At 39.7% G+C, this 16,950-nt stretch overlaps 1 protein-coding gene across 1 annotated transcript in view; it reads left to right on the top strand.

Annotated features, from left to right (window-relative positions):
- The first annotated feature begins 806 nt into the window (after positions 1-806).
- The window catches only part of WDR33 (WD repeat domain 33), a 116,635-nt gene continuing 100,491 nt past the window's right edge, over positions 807-16,950 (top strand). Inside the window, exon 1 of the mRNA XM_058301180.2 lies at positions 807-1,029. The gene's annotated coding sequence lies outside the window, so the exon portion shown is untranslated. The remainder of the gene's footprint in view (positions 1,030-16,950) is intronic.

The following is a 16,950-nucleotide window of genomic DNA, read 5'->3' as shown; positions in this document are numbered from 1 at the left end:
TGTTGTGAGCTTACAAAACAGTCATGCATAATATGCAGAAATCCCAGACATCACCCCTACCCCAACACCTTGCATTGCTGTGGAACATTTGTTAGATTATGAAAGAACACCATCAAAATATTACTGCTAACTATGGTCCATAGCTTACATTTGGTGTATTTTTTCCACAACCCCATTATAGACACCATGTATTATTATTGCACATTTACTAATGTTCAGGAGATTATCACAGTTCAACAACCACATAGTTCACTGTGCTATACAGTCCACGCTTGTACTGCTATGAACATTCTTGTTTGTGCCTTTGGCGGACATACTCGCTCATTCCTCTAGGGGTGGAATTGGTGGGTTGTAGGATGAGTTGAGGCAGTTTCCCAAAAAGTGGTGTTACCTTAGGGATCAGTCTCTGTAAGTGGCCTCTAGTCTCCCGATTCTAAGTGAGGAAAAGAGATAACCAGGAGGTGTGAACCCTTCAGGGCGTGTTCGCCCCGGCTAGGCATTTTCAGTCAAATCCCCTAAATTCTATTTAGGCGGGGACCCCCGTTTCACAGGTGAACAAATACTTAGGTCAAGCTCCTTGCCCACAGTCTGCTGTACCGATCGCGCCGCCCCGGAACAAATTCTTTATTCAAAGTTTGGAAAATAGGGTGTCCGGGGACAGCATCAAATTTAGCTCACAAAGCGAAGAAACCCTCCGGGAAGCAGGCAAACCTCCCCGCAGCGGGAACAAAGGAGACGCTCAGCGGACCACGCCGGGTACCCTGAAGCCCGGCCCCTCACCTACGCGCATGCCTAGATAGAGCCCTACGGAGGCCCTTGGCCCAGGCGCGCGTGACGTAGTTGTGTACGCTGGTGCGTGATGACGCAGGGGCGTGCGCTCGGTGGTTCAGAGGGGAAGATGGCGGCTGCTCCTTTGGCGGAGAGGGATTGAGAGGGGCGGAGGGAGGGAGGCCAAACAGGAGCGACATTCCTGATAGAGTGAAGACGAGCGCTTTGCTCGCAGTTAGGAGCTCTGCCCAGCGCCAGACGGTGAGTGGGGCGGCGGCATGGGACCACTCTCCTGCAGCAGGCGCCGGCACTTTCCGCCATTTTCAGGCTCGGCCGTTGCGTGCTTTGGGGACCTGGAGGGGCGCCTGGGGACAGGTCGGAGGAGCCTGGAAGACCGACCTCAGTGAGGGCTCGTAGAGGCAGGGTCGAACCGCAGAGGAGGGTGCTGGGGGCTAGAGAGAGACCAGGAAAGGAGGGAGGTTAGGACTAGGCCATGCTTGGGGACTGGTGGCGACGAGAAAACGGCCAAGAGCAGGGCACGGATAAGATGTGAAGTTGGAAGGGGAGAAGCGCGTTTAAAATGAGATTTGGGGCGGGAGCGAAAGGGAGTGGGTCGTGAGTTGAATGGAGTGTGGCTTTGAGAGGTTGGTTAAGAGGTTCAGGGGACGCTAATGCGAAACTTGTAAAACACCTGAAGCTTTAGTCTTGCTAACGTGCCTTTTAAAATCAAAATGTGTAACTGGGATAAGTTCATGGCTTAGCAGGCAAAGTTCTCCTTTGGAATAGTTAGATCCGTATTGGTTTGGTTTAGGTCATGTTCCCTACTAATGTCCCTTTAATCACTCCCTATCGTAATAGCCTTCTAGGAGCTGGTATTTAGGATCTTAAAAGCATTTCTTTTTGAAAGCAAAAAAAAAAAAAAAGTAAATGGTGATACTTTCTTGTGACCTTGTGGTTAGTGGTCCAGAGAAAGGAGGAGGCGGGTCGAAAGGGAATTAAGGAATTGGATCTGTTTAAATCAGATCAGAAAAGCACGCGTTACTTGTAGAATACTTGTCAGGAAATATTTTGAAGTATTTTATATGTAGATAACGTTAATTGTTCAGGAACTTTGAAAGACATTAGAGCATGAATAAAAACCCTTTGTTAAAAGGAACACCTCGGGAGCTCCGAATTGACTTCAGTACATTTTCGAGACCTAGTACGCGCGGTATTTTTTGCCAGTGAACGTGGTGCGGTGGTAGATGTATTTAATTCAAACAGTGAAACTTTTAAAGGCTATTTGGTACAAGAAAATATGTTAATTGTTCCCCTGGTGGCATTTTTCTTTTCCTAATCTTAATAATTGCACCTGACACCTATCTTTTATTATTGTAAGGTAGTTTTGCAATTTTTAATTGGTCTCCTTACCTTGAAGAAGGTAAAATATTTTATCGATTTGAGTTGGTGCTGCCGCTTAAAGTTCCATAGTCTGTGTTCTTTACATTTATCTTTCCCAAAGATAGGAAAAATTTCTTTATCGTGGTAAAAAAAACTTTGGTAAAAAGTTGACCTTACATCACAATTCTTTACTGGAAAAAATCCCCCCAAATTACCTGTGAGGCTAATGGTTTAATTTGCATTCTTTGGTTGGTGAAAAATACTAAAAACTCAGCAACAATAACAACAAAATTGATTTTGCCATCACAGTTTTATCTTGATTAGGGCTTTAATTATAGTTTTACTAATCACTTAAAGTGGTTATTCAGAACTCTGTTTGCTAAGAAATAAGTCCACATGCTTTTCATATTGTTTTGGGGGAAAGGTGTCATTTTGTGGCTTCCATACCTCAGAATAAGAAGGTGAGTGAAAAGTTTTATAATTATGACAAATATATTGACAAAGGTATTAGTAAAAGTTTTGCACTTAGGAATGTATTTATGTAAACCTTTTGAGGTTACTTATGAAAAATTAGAAATTAATGATGAGTGCCTTTTAGATAAAGTATGATTACTTAGTTGGAACCTTCTGATTAGAAATTTTTATTTATCAAAGTACGTTTAGCTAAATGTCACAAACTGGCATATTGTTTTTTATGCAAAGATTGTGGAATGTCCTAGTTTAACATAAAATCTTATTCCAGGATTTTATTTGTGTTCAAACTTTTGCTGGTAAGAGCTGTTAATTCTGTTTTTTATTGGTAGGATGAAAGTTCCCTTGTATGATGTGTAACAAGAATGTTGTTTTCAAGCTTCTTTTATCTTTCGTCTGGCAGAGTTTTAGGTCTGAAATTTTTCTATCTGAACACCATTTTTTATTGGTAAACTTTTCCCGACGTTGTAAACAATCTGTCTACACGAGTTCTAGATTCAGAGGATTTTCGGTAGGTTAGAAACTCTGACCCGCATTACTTTCATCCTTTCTGGCCCTTGAACATTTAATAATTTTCTGATAGAGTGACTGATTTTATAAAGTTTATATCTTCCTTGATATTCGTAATTTGAGAGCTGTAAATCTCCAGAGCTGGGAAGTACTATGCATGCATGGGTTTCAGCAGTAGTCAGATCCTAGGTCTGAATGCCAGGTCTGCCACTAGCTAGTTTTTCTGGTTGTTGTTTTTTTTTTAACTTGGATCAGTGATTATGTTTTCATAGCATCAGTTTCCTTATATCTAAAAATGTCAGTTATATTTATCTCAAAGGTTTGCATTAGTAGGCATTTAATAAATCTGCATTGAATTTAATTGGTGGAAACCTTTTTCAGTTTTTAAGGGCAAATTCAAATATCTTTGTTGCAGACATACTGACAATTTCATTCTTCTGGTAAATTAATTACTCCTTTTTCTTGTTATTAAAGGATTTTGTGTTTATATGTTATAATGTATTTTGACTATGAATTTTCACTAATTTGTGAACTCTTTGAAGGCAGATAGTTAAGTGCCTTATATTTTTGTATGCCTAAAGCTTTGGAATTATAAAAATTGAATGAATGAATGAATGAGTGAATGAATTTTCTACAGTTATTATCCTCAGAACTCTACTGGGATCTGTATTTCACACAGAACTTGTTTATTGCTGTCCCTTGACCTTTGCTCAAGATTTCTTTGCCTGCATTGCTTTTTCACTCCTTTCAAACTATTCATATGTTGTCAGCCTTCCACTAAATCTCACCCTATTAAAGGTTTTCAGTTGTAACTTGTCTTTCCAGTTAACCTAGGGTCTGTGTGTCTCTGCCTTGTATTACTTTGTGTCCCACACAGTATCTGGCACTCTGCCATAACCGTTTTGAGCAGGTCCTTGGGTGGGATAATAAATGCAAAACTGTGTTAGGTAGAGTTGGTTGTTATAGGTACCTGCTCTCCACTGTATATACCGTCCCTCATAATAGGATACTTTCAATGAATAATTTATTTTTTTGGTTGTTGTTTTTGGTGTGTGGGGTATTCTTGTAAGTTTTTTCTAACTTTATAGAAAATTTCAAATATCCATAAAGTTGCCGGAGTAATGGAATGAACACACTTTTATGCCTTTTTAAAAAATGTTTTTTATTTTTATTTTTTAAAAGATATTTAGATTACACAGATGTTACATAAAAAATATAGGGGCAGTAAAAAATGTTAGAAAAAAATTTAGGGGATTCCCATATGTCCAGCTCCCCACACCACCCGTATTTACCCGTAACAACAACATCCTTCATTAATGTGGTACAGTCATTGCAATTGAGGTGCACATTTTGGAGCACTGCCACTGAGCTCGGATTATAATTTACATTGTAGTTTACACTCTCTCCTGCACAATTCTGTGGGTTATGACAAGATATACAGTGACCTATATCTGTCATTGCAGTGTCATTCAGGACAATTCCCAGAAAATGCCCCCGAAAATGTTTTCCCTCTCCCTGACCTCAGAACCTCCAGTGGTCACTGCCTCCACATCAATGATATAATTTCTTCCATTGCTAGAATCACAGTAAGTCTACAGTAGAATACCAGTAAGTCCACTCTAGTCCATATTTTATCCCCAATCCTGAGGATTCTGGGATGGTGATGCCCACTCCACCTCTAATTGAGAGCGGGACTTTCTTGCTTGCTGTTTTCAGACTCTCTCAGTTCTTTGGTATGATTGCTGTCCATCATCACCTACTTGTTAGCTGTTCTGGGTGAGTCCAATGAACTGGAGAGTAGGTGTTGCACTTCTGTTGAGGCTCAGGACTCAGCAGGCATATGGACAGCCCAAAGACCCAAGTCTCTTGGACGTACACCTACAAACTCCACCACAAACTAAGCCAACGCCATCTTGCCGGAACTCCCACCCATTTGTCTTTTAGGTTTAACTTTTACTAACATTTAGACATTTTGCTTTAGCTCTCTCTATATGTTTTTTCCCCCTAAACCATTCAAAAGTAAGTTGTAGCTGTCGTGCTACTTCTCTGCTAAATACTCAGGATGCATCTCTTTAAAATAATGCCATTTTCCTATATTTTTTATGTATTTTTTTTCAAACCAGTCTTCATCTAAGAACATACGAGTCCACAATATCATTATCATGGCATCGACTTCCTAAAGAATGTTTCATATTTTGGAATTTTCTCATTGTGTACTTAAAATGTCATTTAACTTGTTTCTCTGTTCCCTTTATTTCCTATGAATAGGAGGTTAGTCTTAGAGAGGTTTGATTAAACTTTGGTTAAGTATTTTTGGCAAAATTACTTCAGAGTTGATATGTAATTGATATTGTCTTACACCAGAAGGTACAGAATGTCTGATTCTCCCATTTCCAGTAATGATTCCTTAATATGGTGGTGGTGACTGCCAGGTGTTAGTTTGTCCCATTATTTGCAGTGTTGTTTGTTTTTTTTGTGTGTGTTAAGTTTATTAGGGGTGGTGTCCACCAGCTTTTCCTTTGAAAAGCTACACTTTTTCTTCAGTTATATATTATCTGTGAGGTGATACTCATGTGAGAGTCCTGTTCCTCAAAAATCTTTTTGACCAAATCATTTATTGAGTAATGTAAAAACGTAGTTTTCTATTTGTTATTTATTTACACTTATTAGGTGTCTTCTATTTAAAAAAAAAGCTTTTGCTTTTTTCTCTTTCATTTTTTAAGCCTTTAAATTTTAAAATAATTTTGAACTTAGAGGACTTGGAAGACCTAGTACAAAGAAGTCCCATATACTTTTCATTCTAGTTTACCAGTTGATAACATGTGTCACAGTTGCTTTATCCCCCCTCCCCCATTTTATTTTTCTGAACCCTTTAGAGTCATTCGTAGATATTGTGCTTTTTGACCCTTACGAACAAGGTCATTCTCTTAAATACCTTATTAACAAATTTTGGACATTTAACCTTGATACAATATATGATACACTTTATTTCGCGCTGGGCGGCTCTCCTTAAGGGGCGCACTCCTTGCGTGTGAGGCTCCCTTATGCGGGGGACACCCCTGCGTGGCAGGGCACTCCTTGCGTGCATCAGCACTGTGCATGGGCCAGCTGCACACGGGTCAAGGAGGCCTGAGGTTTGAACCATGGACCTCCCATGTGGTAGGTAGATGCCCTATCCATTGGGCCAAGTCAGCTTTCCATGATATTCATTTAATACTCAGGTTTCTCCAATTGTCCCAATAACATTCCTTACAGAAATTTTTTTTTGTAATCCAGGATCCAATCGAAAATCAAACATTGCATTTATTTGTCTTATCTCTTTAGTGTGTTTTTTAATGTTTTTTTTTTGTCTCATTACTGATTTTTTAAAGACTACAGGCCACAAAATTTGTTTTCATTTTTCTTTTTACTATTACCATGGGCCAAATGAATTTTAATTATTTTAGTTATTCAGTTATAATTATTGTTTTTTATGTTTGAATTGTCCCCAAATTGGCCAGTGTGAGCCTCTCTTCAAGCTGTTTCCTATGACCTTTTTGGCCCCCCCTTTATCTTTTAGAGCTTTTTTGTTTTTTTGTATTTTCCCATTTCTCCAAGGAGCAGGGTTTCTTTTGATAGAAAATGCTATTTGTAAACCAAGATATAGGTTCTAGGTGGTGGACATGTTGCTACTGGGTTGTCTTTGTTTCTAGGCCCTTTTCAGTGCGCAGAGCTAGGAACATGTTTAAAAATATGAGTTTATATTAGTATTTTAAGTTCCAATTAAAAGTTAGCATTATTGGGATTTCTTACTAAAATACATTTAAATTTACAATCCTGTTTTTTTTTTTTTAATTTTTAAAAATTCTCTTTCCTTCCCCCGTATTTTCTGCTCTCTCTGTCCATTCGCTGTGTGTTCTTCTGTGTCCGCTTGCATTCTCGGCAGCACTGAGAAATGGTGTCTCTTTTTTTGTTGCATCATCTTGCTGCGTCAGCTCTCCGTGTGTGCGGTGCCACTCTTGGGCAGGCTGCACTTTTTTTCATGCGGGGTGGCTCACCTTGCGGGGCGCACTCCTTGAGTGTGGGGCTCCCCTATGCGGGGGCGCCACTGCGTGGCAGGGCACTCCTTGCACGCAGCAGCATTGCGCGTGGGCTAGCCCACCACACCACATGAATCTGGAGGCCCTGGGACTCCAACCCTGGGACTCTCCACATGGTAAGTGGATGCTCTTATCAGTTGAGCGAGTCCACTTCCCAATCCCAGTATTATTAGTAGTAACAAATCTATTGGGTGTAGTTGATTACTTTTTAGTTTTTTTTCTTAGAATGTATCCCATTAAAGATAAAGTTAGAAAACTGAGTCAAACAACAAAAGTTATTTGAAATAACACCTTTTTTTAAAGGATTAAAAAAAAAAAGTCTCTCCCCTCCCCGCCCCACCCCGTGTCTGTTCTCTGTGTCCATTTGCTGTGTGTTCTTCTTTGTCTACTTGTATTCTTGTCAGATGGCACAGGGAATCTGTGTCGCTTTCTGTTGTGTCATTTTGCTGCATCAGCTGTCTTTGTGTGCAGCACCATTCCTGGGTGGGCTGTGCTTTTTTCACATGAGGTGGCTCTCCTTGTGGAGCACACTCTGCATGGGGCTCCCCTACATGGAGGACACCCTTGCATGGCATGGCTCGGCACCCCTTTCACACGGCAGCACTGTGCGTGGGCCAGCTTGCCACACGGACCAAGAGGCCCTGGGTATCGAATCCTGGACCTCTGTATGGTAGGCAGACGCTCTATCATTTGAGCCATATCTGCTTTCCACCTTTTTTTTTTGCTGTTATTTTGTCAGTTTGATATAAAGTTTGATTAGTTCGTTTTTATTTGTACTCATCATTAGAGCTTGCTATTTTCCTTTTGAGTTAATTATATATATAAAATAATACGTTAAGTATTTACATGGTTTAAAATTCAGGTCTTGCTTTCATCCCTAAACCCTCCACTCCTGTTCTCACTTCCCTCATATATGAAATATATGTGTACATTCCCACACACACATATTCATTATTTATTTATTTATTTTTTAAAGCTTTCTAGCACTCCACCCTGTAGATGTACCATAGTATATTCATTCCCAATGGGACATACTTGAGAGTGAAACGGAGAGCTGTTAATGATTGTGCCAGGACAGCAGGCATAATCTGGGATTCTCTTGGGCTAACTTGGATATGTAGTCATCCTGCTGTTAATAGAAATTGATTTTTCCCCATTCTTTGGATACAGCAACCTTTGATTTTTCTCTTTTGATACTGTTTAAAGATTTATTTATTTTATTTATTTCTCCTGCCTTCCCCCCTCCCACCCCAATTGTCTGTTCTCTGTGTCTTTTTGCTGCATCGTCTTTGTCCGCTTCTGTTGTTGTCAGCGGCATGGGAGTCTGTGTTTCTTTTTGTTGCGTCATTTTGCTGTGTCAGCTCTCTGTGTGCGGCGCCATTCCTGGGCAGGCTGTACTTTCTTTCATGGTGCGTACTCCTTGCACGTGAGGCTCCCCTACACAGGGACACCCCTGCGTGGCACGGCACTCCTTGGTGCACATCAGCACTGCGCATGGGCCAGCTCCAAACGGGTCAGGGAGGCCCAGGGTTTGAACTGTGGACCTCCCATGTGGTAGACGGACGCCCTAACCACTGGGCCAAGTCCTCTTCCCAGATACTGTTTAAGATATGGCTCCTCAGCGTATGAAATACAGATGTGAGACTAAGGAAGGCATTAAGTAAGGCTAATAATTTTTCTTAGTACTGCAAATATTTAAAATCTAGAATTTGTGTCTTCTCATGACTAATGCTGCTTTTCTGAGCTATTTCCGAGTGGATTCTTATTGCAGTTTTGATAACTGATTGCCGCTATTTTTGTCCTTTTAATAACAAACCCCACCCTGCTCATTGAAAAAATCTTCTTTATTCCTTTACTTACGTATTTTTCAACTTTTTATTTTGAAATACATTCAGACTTACATGACAGTTAAAAAATAATACAAATCCTATAGAGAGAGCTCCAGCATATCCCTCAGATACCCAGATTCACCAATTTTAGCATTTTACCCCATTTGCTATATCATTCTATACTTCTGTCCATCCATTTTCTGGATACTTGAGGATAGGTTGTGTACATCATGCTGCTTGAACGTTTAATACAGCCATGTATTTTACCTAAGAACAAGGATATTCACGTATGTAACCACTTAAGTGCAGTTATCAAGCTTAAGAAATTTAACATTGAAATAAAGCTTAGAGTCTATATTCCCCATTTTTCATGTCCCAATAATGTCCCTTTGGGCCTCTTCTCTTCCCTTTTTAGATCCCATTCTGGATCATGTATTGCATTTAATTGTCATTGTCTCTTGTTACCCCTCCCCCATTTAAAAAATTGTGGTAAAGTATACACAATAAACTTTCCCAACCACCTCAACCACTTCCAAGCATATCATTCAGTAGGATTAATCACATTCACAATAATGTAGTACTTTCAGCACCTCCCATTATTAAACTTTCTTTTCTCCCAAACAGAAACCAGAAACTCTACACCCATTATGCTTTAACTTCCCATATCCCCTGCTCCTCCCAATCTGTACTCTAATTTCTGTTTCTTTGAGCATGCGTATTCTCTGACATTTTCTTTGTAGTTTACCATGGGGCTTAAATTTAACATCCTAAATCCGTAACAGTCTCTTTTGCTTTGATACCAACTTTTAACTTCAGTAGTATTCAGAAACTGTTCCCTGTCCCTCCACCTTTATGTAAATTCTTACCAAATTGCAGCTTTATACACTGAGTCCAAAACCACTGATTTATCATTGCATTTTATGCATTTGCCTTTTAGATCTCATTGGTGGTAAAAAAAAAAAAATGATGTTACAAACCCAAAATACAGTAGGACTGGTATTTATTTTTATCCATGTCATTACCCTCACCAGAAATCTTTATTTCTTCATGTGGTTTTGAGCTATTGTCTATTAACCTTTCTCTGCAACCTGAAGAACTCCTTTTAGCATCTCTTGTAGAGCTGGTCTAATGGTGATGAACTCTCTCAGCTTTTGTTTATCTGGATATGTTTTTATCTCCCTGTTATTTTAAAGATAGTTTTGTCAGGTATAGAATTCTTGGGTGGCAGTTTTCTGCTTTCAGCCCTTTAAATATGTCATCCCACTGCCTTCTTAACTTCATGGTTTCCAGTGAGCTTATTATGGCTCCGTTGTGTCTTACACATTGCTCTTCTATTGCTACTTATAGAATTCATTATTTTAGCATTTGACATCTTATTATAACATGTTATGGTGTGGGTCTGTTTGGGTTTATCCTATTTGGAATTTGTTGAGCATTTTGAATATGTGTGGTCCTATCTTTTCATTAAATTTGGGAAGTTTTCAGTCATTATTCCTTGAATATTCTCTTTGCTCCTTCCTCTTTTCACCTTCTGGGTTTTCCACAATGTACATATTGGTATGTTTGATGGTGTTCCACAAGTTCCTCAGGCTCTGTTCACTTTTCTTCATTATTTCTTCCTTCTGCTCCTCAGACTGAATGATTCTGATTGTCTTGTCTCCAAGTTCACTGGTTGATTGTTTGACCAACTCCAATCTGCTGTTTAACCCCTCCAGGGGATTTTTAATTTTTATTACTGTGGTTTCTTTGGTTCCTTTTTATAATTTCCATCTCTCTCTCTTTTTTTTTTAAAAGATATATTTATTTATTTTTATTTCTCTCCCCCACCCCCCGCCCCCGTTGTCTGTTCTCAGTGTCTATCTGCTGCATATCCTTCTTTGTCCGTTTCTGTTGTTGTCAGTGGCACTGGGAATCTGTGTTTCTTTTTGTTGTGTCATCTTGTTGTGTCAGTTCTCCGTGTGTGTGGCACCATTCTTGGGCAGGCTGCACTTTCTTTCGCGCTGGGCGGCTCTCCTTACAGGGTGCACTCCTTGCGCGTGGGGTTCCCCTACGCGGGGGACACCCCTGCATGGCACGGCGCTCCTTGCACGCATCAGCACTGCGCATGGGCCAGCTCCAAATGGGTCAAGGAGGCCCAGGGTTTGAACCGTGGACCTCCCATGTGGTAGACAGACACCCTAACCACTGAGCCAAGTCTGCTTCCCTCCATCTCTCTATTGATAATCTGTTTGCATTTGTCTGTTATTTTCCTAATTTCCTTTAGTTCTTTGTCCATGTTTTCTTTTGGCTCTTTGAGCATATTGAGGACCATTTCTATTAAGTCTGTCCGGTATGCCCATCTGGTTCTCATCGTTGATGGATTTTAATCCTTTTGTCATCTCCTGGGCCATGACTTCCTCTTTCTTTCTATGATTTGTAACCTTTTGTTAAAACAGGGACAATTTGATATTTTTATATGTTATTTGCTGAAAAATAGACTCTGTGGTGTTTGTTCCTTAAGCTGTATCTAGTTAGTGTTAGGACTTAGTTTTCCTTGTATGCCAGGAGGTAACAGAAAAAAAAAAGAAGGAAAAAAAGAAAGTATCTTTCCCAGTCTTTGCCGACTGACTTGTGCACTTGTTCTACAGGGTTTATCCATACAGAAAGTTTAGGGAATAGCTCCAGGCCGGAGCATAGGGGCCTCCCTGATCTTTTCTGTACTTCTATCATTTCAGACATGCATGTGTGGTTCTATGTTACATGGTTCTGAATGTCCCGTCTTGCCTAGGAAGTAGTTTCCTCTGGGTCTCAGGCACTGCACTCTGACCTACTGCCAGCAGTCCTTTGCCTCAGACAGCAGGGCTTCATTGCTCACCCACAGCATTCCGAAGGAGGGCTCTCTGAATTCCCTATACTCTTGGCAAGTTTTGGGAAGGTGAGTGCCTCAGGCTACCATCAGGCAGATTTTGCCACCAATACTTGCTTCCAGCATGTGCAGGAGAGAGGGTCATTTTGCTTCCTTGGGATCTTGGGCGGCTCACTCCTCTTGGGGTGAGGTTTTTTTTTTTTTTTTAGATTATTAAAAAAATATATGTATATTTAAAGATACTTAGATTACACAAAATGTTATACACAAAAATATAAGGGATTCCCATATACCCCACTCCCCACTCTTCTACCCTTCCCCACATTAACAATTTCTTTCATTACTGTGGTACATTCATTGCAGTTGATGAACACATGTGGAGCATTGCCATTAAGGATGGATTATAGTTGACACTGTAGTTTACACTCTTCTGTTCAGTTCTGTAGGCTATGGCAGGCTATATAATGACCTGTATCTGTCATTACCATGTCATTCAGGACAATTCCCAAGTCCCCAAATTACCCCCGTATTACAGCTGTTTTCCCTCTCCCTGACCTCAGAACCTTCAGTGACCACTGCTGTCACATCAATGATATAATTACTTCCATTGCTAGAATCACAAGTATATAGTAGAGTACCAGTCAGTCAACTCTAGTCCATATTTTATTCCCCAATCCTGAGAATTCTGGGATGGTGATGTCCATTCCACCTCTAATTGAGAAGTGGTCTTGATCCCATATGGCTGATGGATGGAATTCTGGGACTCTTTTGCTTATTGTAGACTCTCTGGATTCCTTGATGTGGTGATTGTCCAGTCGCACCTCCTTGTTGGTTGTCCTGGGTGAGTCCAGTGACTGGAGAGAGTAGGTGTTGCAACTCCGCTGAGGCTCAGGGCCCAGGTGGCATATAGACATTCCAGATTGGGGTGAGGGATTTCAAGTAGACTTTTCCCTTTCTTTTTTCTTAACAAATCAATTTTATTGGTACATATTAATAAAGCATGCAATTCATCCAAAGTGTGCAATCAGTGGTTTTTGATATAGTCACATAGTTGTGCATTTATCGCAAGTCATTATCACAACATATTCATTATTTCAGTAATAATAAAAAACAAACTAAATTCTTCATCTTGTATTCTCTCTGTGGCCTTTTTCTTGATTTGATGCTCGCTCTGTTTTAGGAGCACTGAGAAAAATGTGTCTACCAGTTCTTGCTGGCACTTTAAAGCTTCTGTGTAGAGATGGAGTTCTGAATCGTCTTACTCCATCCACCATGCTGATCCTCATTTTTAAAAAATGAGTATTTATTTGGAAAATCTTTACTTTTATAATCTGATAATAGTTTTGTATTTTAGCAGTACAGATACTCAGTTTAAAAAATTAGATGTTCACAGTTTTGCTAAAGAGCGCAAAAGTTGTACAGGTAGGGTTTCATGTGTATAACTGGTTTGATGTGGACATCCTCTGTTTGCTTTTATAATTCTTTGTAGAAGGTAGGGAATTTCTATATGAAGTAATTTAAAAAGCTTTACACAAAATTTTCAGTTTTGTATAGAGTCAAAATTAAACTCTTGCATCATGCCAAGTTCAGTTTACAAAAATAATCTTTTTTAAAAAATTAGTTTTTTTGGTGCGTATTAATAAAGCATGCAGTTCATCAAAACGTATAATCAGGGAAGTGGACTTGGCCCAATGGATAGGGCGTCCGTCTACCGCATGGGAGGTCTGAGGTTCAAACCCCGGGCCTCCTTGACCCGTGTGGAGCTGGCCCACGTGCAGTGCTGATGCGCGCTAGGAGTGCCCTGCCATGCAGGGGTGTCCCCCATATAGGGGAGCCCCACGTGCAAGGAGTGCGCCCCATAAGGAGAGCCACCCAGAGCGAAAGAAAGTGCAGCCTGCCCAGGAATGGCTCCACCCACACGGAGAGCTGACACAACAAGATGATTCAACAAAAAGAAACAGATTCCCATGCTGCTGACAACAACAGAAGCGGACAGAGACTACGCAGCAGTTAGACACAGAGAACAGACAACGGGGGCGGGGGGGGGGAGGGGAGAGAAATAAATAAATAAAATAAATCTTAAAAAAAAAACAAAGTGGTATTTGGTGTAATTACATAGTTGCGCATTTATCACGTCAATCATTACTAGAGCATTTTCATTACTTTAATAATAATAGTTAGCAAAAAAAAACAGACAAGAAAATTCTGAAACTAGAGGCACAGAACCGGGACAGTTTTTCCCCCCTCATTTTCATTTTTTTTGTCAAACATTTGTGGTAATTTGGGCTCAGAAACTAATTTTTTAAATGATTCTTTCACTTTATTTTTCAAAGTATGCTATTTGAGGTAGAAGTAGAGAACACTTGACAATATCTACTTCACCTTCCTTTTCCCTTGTTGAAAGTGAATGTTAAATAAATTCTGTACAGTTTCTTCTGAATGTTTCTGATTCTAATCAGAGGTACAGCCTGCTAAATATTCCTGAAAATACCTGAATCATTTCAACTCGATTTATATTATATAGAGGATATTTTTTCTCTTTCAAAATCTTGTCAGCAATCCACTTTCCACAAATATGATGGCTTTGCTTCAGGACTGCTTCTACTCTGCACCTTCTACCTCTACATACCTGTTTGCAGGACGTATAAAATCTCATGATAGCTGTCTCTCAGAAGGAATTTTGTTAACATTGGTCTTTATTTTAGAAACTTCTACATGAACCTGGAATCTGACTCCTGAGTTTAGTGGAATGGACTTGGCCATAACCTCCACATCTTCATCCTGTTTGCACATGATGTTTCCTCACACTTAACACATTTTGAGCAACTTCTTTTTTCAAAGGTGATAAGTGTTTTAGTTCATAAGGAACTTGCAGCTTCCTTGAAATGAACAGGAGACATTTATAAACTGGCTAATATTCTCAGGACTTTCTATGGATGTAAATTTCATCTTTGTGTCAGGAATATCTTTGATACAGAAGTCTCAGTTCAGCATTAGTCACAGGCAGTCTCAGTAACAGCTTCGTTTTGGGGCTCTTCTCCTTTAGCTCAATGTCTTCTTTTGTAATTTCATTAATCTCATGTGTTCTTATTGCATGAGTTCTTCATTTGGCTAATACTCTTTAAGAGCTTCTTTTATATTTTCTTTATCAAGCTGTTGGCCCCTCTGGCCACTCCTTCCCCTCTCTGCCACTTGCTTCCCACAGTTTATTTATTTTTTTATCTTACCTCTTCTCTTCTCTCTCCTCCCCCCTTCTCCCCCTTTCTCCCTTCTCCCTTCCCTTCCGTTGAATTTTAATGAAATATAATAAAAAGGGATGATGTACTATGCTGGTCTTTTTGACATTACTCGTTAGCCTTATTTTGGGCCTTGTGAGAAATAAATCATTTCACTGCTCTTTGAATCTAAAATGCTTTGGAATCTGAGATAACTGGAGACTCTCTCATATTTATGAATATTATGTTGATGTTTGGCATTCTCAGAGAGGTGTTTTTGTAGAGTTTTATAGCTTTTAAAGTAGAACTTAAAATTCTTTTAACTTTCAGGTCATTGTATTCACGATAACCACTATATTTTTGAAATCCAGATGACTTGTTTGGAGGGAAGTGCCAAACTGTTAAGACAATATGTGTCATAAGATAATCTAAAGGGACCATGAATCACAAATATACTGAGCAGTTAGTTAGGAAGTAGAAACTTGAGAACCACTTCCAAATTCAAGTGTTTCAAAGCCTTAAGTTTGTCATTTAATCTTGCTGTTGCTAAATAGGAATTGACAGATTTGAAATATTCAGTAACAACTCTTTAAGATTGCCCTTTTGGGTTTGATCATCTTTATGTATTCTATTAAATGCTTTTATCTTCAGTTTTAGTTAAGCCAGGAATAAAAATGAGCTGAAAGAAACTTTGAAAAATTCTTACCTGCTTTTCTAGGTCTAGACAGACTCCTTGTGAAATCTTGAAATGATAAAATTATTTTCCTTCTGAAGATCATCAAGACCTCTTAATTTGAAGACAGAAAACAGAACTGAAGAGATTAAATTTGTTCCTAGTCACACATTTATTCAGTAGCTGTATCCAGGTCACCTGAATACTGGTTTAGTGTTCTTTTCTCTGCTTTTACAAAATCAAAATGGAACATTTCATAGTATTACCTGGAAGAGCTTTTTGGTTCATTGTCTTTAGGAAGGAGTTAAAACTATACAAATTGGGAAGCAGACTTGGCCCAGTGGTTAGGGCATTCGTCTACCACATGGGAGGTCCTTGGTTCAAACCCCAGGCCTCCTTTGACCCATGTGGAGCTGGCCCATGCACAGTGCTGATGCGCGCAAGGAGTGCCCTACCATGCTGGGGTGTTCCCCGCATGAGGAGCGCGCCCCATAAGGAGAGCCACCCAGCGCGAAAGAAAGTGCAGCCTGCCTGAGAATGGCACCGCCCACATGGAGAGCTGACACAGCAAGATGACACAACAAAAAGAAACACAGATTCCCATGCCGCTGACAACAACAGAAGTGGACAAAGAAGACGCAACAAAGAGAGACAGTGAACAGACAACCAGGGTAGAGGGCGGGAAGAAGGGGGGAGAAATAAATAAATCTTAAAAAAAAAAGAGAGACTGTCTCTTAAAAAAAAAACTATACGAGTTAATACAACTAGGAAAGTCTAAAATAGGAAAGTATTCCATTAGGAATCATGTGATTACATCTCTTCTGTCTCCACATTTCAAGTTTTGGTCTGAGCATGTTCCTTTTTTTTTTTCTTTCTTTAAGCTTATTTTGAAATAATTCAAACTTATAGGACAGTTAGGGAAGTAATATAGAACTCATACAGAGAACGCCAACATACCCCTAACCCCCCCTTGCCAGATACCCAGATTCATTAATTAAAATTTTTTGAGTGGGGTTTTTTTAATTAAAAGGAGGTCTCAGGAATTGAATTTGGGTCCTCTTACATAAGCAGGTGTATATGGAAAGCACACATTCAACCACTGAGCTACACCTGCTCCCCTGTTGCTACTTTTTAAAGTTATTCACTCGTTTATTTAAATAGGCACTATATGCATACATTA

This window comes from Dasypus novemcinctus, chromosome 7 (assembly GCF_030445035.2).
Source record: "Dasypus novemcinctus isolate mDasNov1 chromosome 7, mDasNov1.1.hap2, whole genome shotgun sequence".
NCBI classification, from domain to species: domain Eukaryota; kingdom Metazoa; phylum Chordata; class Mammalia; order Cingulata; family Dasypodidae; genus Dasypus; species Dasypus novemcinctus.
The sequence above is the reverse complement of the archived record's forward strand: the minus strand, read 5'-3'. Positions and strand labels throughout refer to the sequence as shown.